General features: G+C 47.7%; 1 protein-coding gene across 1 annotated transcript in view; it reads right to left on the reverse strand.

Moving 5' to 3' along the window:
• Positions 1-5,694, reverse strand: part of LOC121287789 (hemoglobin subunit beta-like) — a 394,963-nt gene that overhangs the window by 179,815 nt on the left and 209,454 nt on the right. The gene's annotated exons all lie outside the window — the stretch shown is intronic.

Here is a 5,694-nt window from a genome sequence, read left to right on the forward strand (position 1 = left end):
TTTAGAAGTGTCAGCAATCTCCCTGAGGCAACACCTAGCCTCAGGGAGATATGTGCTCTTTTGTGCACATGTATAGAAAGAGCGCAGTCTCGCCTTTTGTGATTCCCCCTGCACGCACAGGAAGTGCATAGCGATTCCTGCCGGATGTCATGCTGGAGACCCACCCATGTAAAATGGCGGTGAGTGGGGGGATGGGCGCTTCTCTGGCAGGGATCGGCTCCCCACCCGCCGGAGATTGGGTTGGGCCTGCCTCACAGGCAGTAAACTCTGCCCAGGGAGTTTGGAAATGGGCTGGTAATTTGCAAGTAAAGAGGGGTCAAGGGTAGCTATTTTGAGGAGGAGGCACTGCTGGCGGATTGGAAGGTGAAAAGAACATTAACTGTGGAGAGAGAGTTGATAGCGATAGCAGATGATGAAGGGGCCCAAATAGGGAGTAGGTTGGTCAACACTTTGATGAGAGTCAGATAGCGACAGCAGAAAGTGGGTCTTAAGGGCAAGATGAGCTTGGGGTGACAACGGGCATAAATAGGAAGGAAATTAGAGAAAGATGCAAGTTCAGATCTAGGGTAGGGGAGAACCTGAAAGGAAGTTGGGGCCTAATGGGTGTTGTAGAAGGTGCTAGGCTAGGATTCTAGCAAGGAAGAGCTGCAGGCATACCAGGGTATTTACTTAAAAATGAGTTTATTTACACTATTTACATTATGTACATAGTGAGTTATTGGGAAGACAATTCTTCCCTCAGGGTTGTCCGTCTGCTCAATACAGTTCTTCACCCATGTCTGTGTGAGTGCCACATCAGCATGTGCCCCATAGATTAGTCCATCCATTCTTTTAACCCTTTACAGAACAATGGGATTGAGAAAGGGAGGGAGTGGTAGAGGCAGCTGAACACATGGATTCAATCTTAGTGACAGAGAAGTCCATGGGTTTCACATTTGTTGTTGGAGATGACAACAGGAAGGACAGAAGACAGGGGTTTAAGAAAATAGTTTGTAGTGGTGTGAGAAGTCTAAGCTGGGGTTATTTTTGCATTGCAGGATGATCTGAGAATAGAGAACAGTTTTGGCAGACGAGAGCACAACAAGCTCAGTGATGAATGGATAAACCAGTAATCCACTGTAAACATTATAGTTGGCATTCCTTGGACTTAAGGGAGATGATATGGCACCATACCATGGAGAAAGTCCTGGTGAGAGAGAATAGTTTGAATGGGGACAAGGACATCAAAATGAAAACAGAAATGCTGGAAAAACTCAGCAGGTCTGGCAGCATCTGTAGAGAGAGAAACAGAGTTAACTTTTCAAGTCCATATGACTCTTCTTCAGAGTTCTTCAATGCCATGAGAGGTTGAGATGAGAGTGTGATTGAGTAGATCAGTAGCTGCGGAAATGGGGTGGGAATGAATTACAGGAGGATGGTGAGGTCAGCTTTGTCAAAGTTGTAGACAAGACAAGAAAGATGAGCTGGGAGAGTTGCTAATGACTTTGGCAATTTGAAGTGCTGTTGTAAATAACTTAGGGAGTCACTTTTCCAGGGAAGAACACAGAAGAAAGTGAGGGATGAGGGAGAATGGGGTTGTGAGTGGAGAGGTTTACAAGCAAATGATGAGAAAAGGCCTTATCTGTGATTGACACAATGGGAGTAGAGAGACCTTGTGAGATGGCAGGATTGAGGAAATGGCTAAGAATATGGTTAGGTGATTTCATAAGGAGAGAGAGGATAAGGGAATGCAGACTGAACAGTGGATCCCGGATGCAGCAAGCTGGGAATGAACACTAAATGCCTATTGTTAAAGGTGAAGAGGTTTTTCCAGGTTCTCTCAGTTTGGGCACCATTCCTTTAAACTGGAAAATTGTGCATGTCCTCAGTTATTTAAGAAAAGTAACAGGGGTAAACCAGGGAATTATAGATCAGTTACTTAGATCAGTTAGTCTACAACCTATTGTCGGGAAGTTAGCAGAGTCTATAATGAAGGATAGAGTGACTGAACATCTTATAAATTGTCAGCTAATGAGAGAGATCCAGCATGGGGTTGTAAAGGGAAAGTCATAGCAGACAATCCTGATTAAGGTTTTTGGTAATTTGGAGTAGTGTACAGGGGAATGTCAATGGATTTTATTTATCTGGAGATATATTTGATTAAGTCCCACAAAAGAGAGTGTTAGCTTAAAGCTCATGGAATTGAAGACAAATTATTGACCAGGTCAGGAGATTGCCTGAGCAGAAAGAGACAGATGGAGGAATTTTCCACGCCTGTTGGCGTTGGGCGTGTTTGGCAGCGAGTGGGCAATATGGCGAGAAGGCCAAAAATTGGTTTCATGACATCGTGAAAACAGGTTGCAATCGTCCGCTCTGCCTGTCAGTGGCAGGCCGCGTTTCCAGCCATCGGGAGCCTCATTGTTATACATCGGCATATCATTATATCCCAGCTCGCCAGAATCATCCCCCCACAGTGGATCGTCTGCCCACGTTAGTGGGAAAACACGTCGATGCAGAACATGTCTTGACAGTTGTGACGAGCAGAAGTCGGGACTTACTGCCAGAGTGTGAGAGGAGGACCCTGGGACAGGCAGACATCAGCACCAAGAGGAGAGTGTGATAGGAGGACCCTGGGATAGGCAGTCATCAGCACCAAGAGGAGAGTGTGATAGGAGGACCCTGGGACAGGCAGTCATCAGCACCAAGAGGAGAGTGTGATAGGAGGACCCTGGGATAGTCAGTCATCAGCACCAAGAGGAGAGTGTGATAGGAGGACCCTGGGACAGGCAGTCATCAGCACCAAGAAGAGAGTGTGATAGGAGGACCCTGGGACAGGCAGTCAGCAGCAAGTAGAGGAGAGTGTGAGAGGAGGACCCTGGGACAAGCAGCCAGTAGCACCTAGTGAAGAGTGTGAGAGGAGGTCCCTGGGACAGGCAGTCACCAGCACCTAGAGGAGAGTGTGAGAGGAGGACGCTGGGACAAGCAGTCAGCAGCATCTAGAGGATCTAGTCTATATAAAGGATCTAGCATCTAGCCTACACTCAAGTAGGAGTAAGGGTTAAATTAAAGCAAGGGTCCATATTCTATTTAGTTAGGATATGTCTGGGGAGCTCAGTCCCGTGGTTTGCACATCCTGCGCTATTTGGGAAATCCTAGACGTTCCTGGCGGTCTGGATGACCACATGTGCAGGAGGTGCCTCCAACTGGAGCAACTGGAACTCTGGGTTTTGGGGTTTGAGCAGCAGCTGGGAGCAGTCGGTGCATTCACGAGGCTGAGAGGTCCGTGGATAGCACGTTCCAGGACGTGGTCACCCCGCAGCTTAAGGAAGTGCAAGCGGAGTGGGAATGGGTGACTGCCAGACAGAAGAAGGGGACCAGGCAGGTAGTGAGGGAATCCTCCGAGTACATCTCACTTGCAAACTGTTTTTCGGCCTTGGAAAACGGTGAGAGTGACGGTTCCTCTGAGGAGGCCAACTAGATCCAAGGTCGTGGCACTGTGGGTTGTCCAGCTGCTCAGGGTGGGAGGAAGAAGTGTGAAATGGTAATAGTGGTAGAGAATTTGTTAGTGAGGGGAGTAGTCAGGCAGTAGTCTTTGGTCATAGACATGACTCTAGGATGGTATGTTGCTTCCCGGGTGCCAGGGTCAAGGCTGCAGGACATTCTGAACGGGGAGGGTGAACAGCCAGATGTTGTGGTCCATGTTGGGACCAATGATATAGGAAGAAAGAGAAATGAAGTCCTGCAAATGAGATGTATCCCAGGCTATTGAGAGAGGCAAGGGAAGAGATATCAGTGGCCCTGGCAGTAATTTTGAAATCCTCTCTGGCCACAGGTGTGGTGCCAGAGGACTGGAGGATTGCTAACGTTGTCCCATTGTTAAAAAAGGGAGGAAGGGATAGACCAGGAAATTACAGGCCAGTCAGTCCAACTTTGGTGGTGGGGAAGTTACTAGAAAGAATTCTGAGGGACAGAATATATCTGTACTTGAAGAGACAGATTAATCAGGGATAGTCAGCATGAATTTGTTAAGGGAAGGTCGTGTTTGACAAATTTGATTGAATTTTTTGAGGAGATGACCAGACGTGTTGATGAGGATAATGCATTTGATGTGGTCTACATGAACTTTAGCAAAGCTGGTCAAGAAATTAAGAGCACATGGGATCCAAGGCAAAGTGGCACGCTGGATCCAAAATTGGCTGAGAGGCAAGAAGCAGAGGGTGATGGCAGAGGGATGTTTCTGTGACTGGAAGTCTGTTTCCAGTGGGGTCCCGCAGGGCTCAGTGCTGGGGCCCTTGCTGTTTGTGGTGTTCATAAATGATTTGGACTTAATTATAGGGGGTATGGTGAAGAGGTTCGTGGATGACATGAAAATTGGTAGGGTGGTAAATAATGAGGATAACCTGTAAACTGTAGGAGGATATCAATGGACTGGTCAGGTGGACAGAGCACTGGCAAATGGAATTCAACCCAGAACCTTGTGAGGTAATGCACTTGGGGAGGGCTAACAAGGCAAGGTGGGACCCTGGAAAGTATTGAAGATCGAAGGGACCTTGGTATGCATATCCACAGATCCCTGAGGGTAGTAGGGTAGTAGGTAGATAAAGTGGTTAAGAAGGCATATGGGATACTTGCCTTTATTAGCCAATTCGTGTGGCACTCTGCTGAAGGCTTCCAACCACTCTACATGATGTTCCCAAGTCTTTTGCTGATGTTCCAGGATGAGTTGGAAGGCCAAACCTAGAAGCTTGCCATCTGACTCAGAATTCACAGATGCCTCTTCCCCAGCAGTCCTCCAAGTGCTGGGGAGCTCACACAAAGCTGCCTCCTGCTGTGGACATGTGTCCGTGCGGTAACCACCAGATTGTGAACCTGCGCCTGCTCTAGATCTAGATCTCACCAAGGTGCGTGTCTCTGCGCTGGTTGAGGGTGTGGGTAAGCGTTGTGATGGGTCTTCTGGGCTGCTTATTTCCAGCTCTTCAATGGAGGAGGTGTCCTCTTGGCTGGAGGTGAGGATGTGGATGGAGCTGAGGGACTGGCTGGCTGAAGGTGTTGGTCAGTTGGGGTGGGTTTCTGATCCCCCTTTTCTTCCCAATAACTTATATAGGTTTTTCTCTTCCCACCTATTTCCATTATTTTTAAATGTATTTCCATCCATTGTTTCATCTCTATCTTTTAGCCTATTTCGATCCCTTCCCTCCACGCCACCCCACCCCCACTAGGGCTATCTGTACCTTGCTTATCCTGCTTTCTACCCTTAAATAGCACATTCCTTAGATAATATCACCACCTTCAACACCTCTTTGTCCTTTTGTCTATGACATCTTTTGGCTATCTCCACCTATCACTGGCCCTCTATCCAGCTCTACCTGTCCCACTGCCGCCCTTAAACCAGCTTATATTTCACCTCGTTTCTATTTTTAATGAGTTCTGTTGAAGAGTCATACGGACTCGAAATGTTAACTGTGTTCCTCACCACAGATGCTGCCAGACCTGCTGAGTTTTTCCAGGTATTTTTATTTTTGTTAGCGATAATTAGTGCATGGCAGCAGAGTCAGAAGCAGGAGAGAGAGAGCACTCTCAGTTGTGTTGAGAGAGGGATGATGTGGTGCAGGATCCTCACATGGGTGTTCGCCGCCGATCTCACTGTCACTGCAGGCACGGTCCACATCCTCACCAGTCAGTACGCTGGCAAGCTTCCCAAAGTGAGTGAGGGGC

The sequence above is a fragment of the Carcharodon carcharias genome, chromosome 15 (assembly GCF_017639515.1).
Source record: "Carcharodon carcharias isolate sCarCar2 chromosome 15, sCarCar2.pri, whole genome shotgun sequence".
Lineage (NCBI taxonomy): Eukaryota > Metazoa > Chordata > Chondrichthyes > Lamniformes > Lamnidae > Carcharodon > Carcharodon carcharias.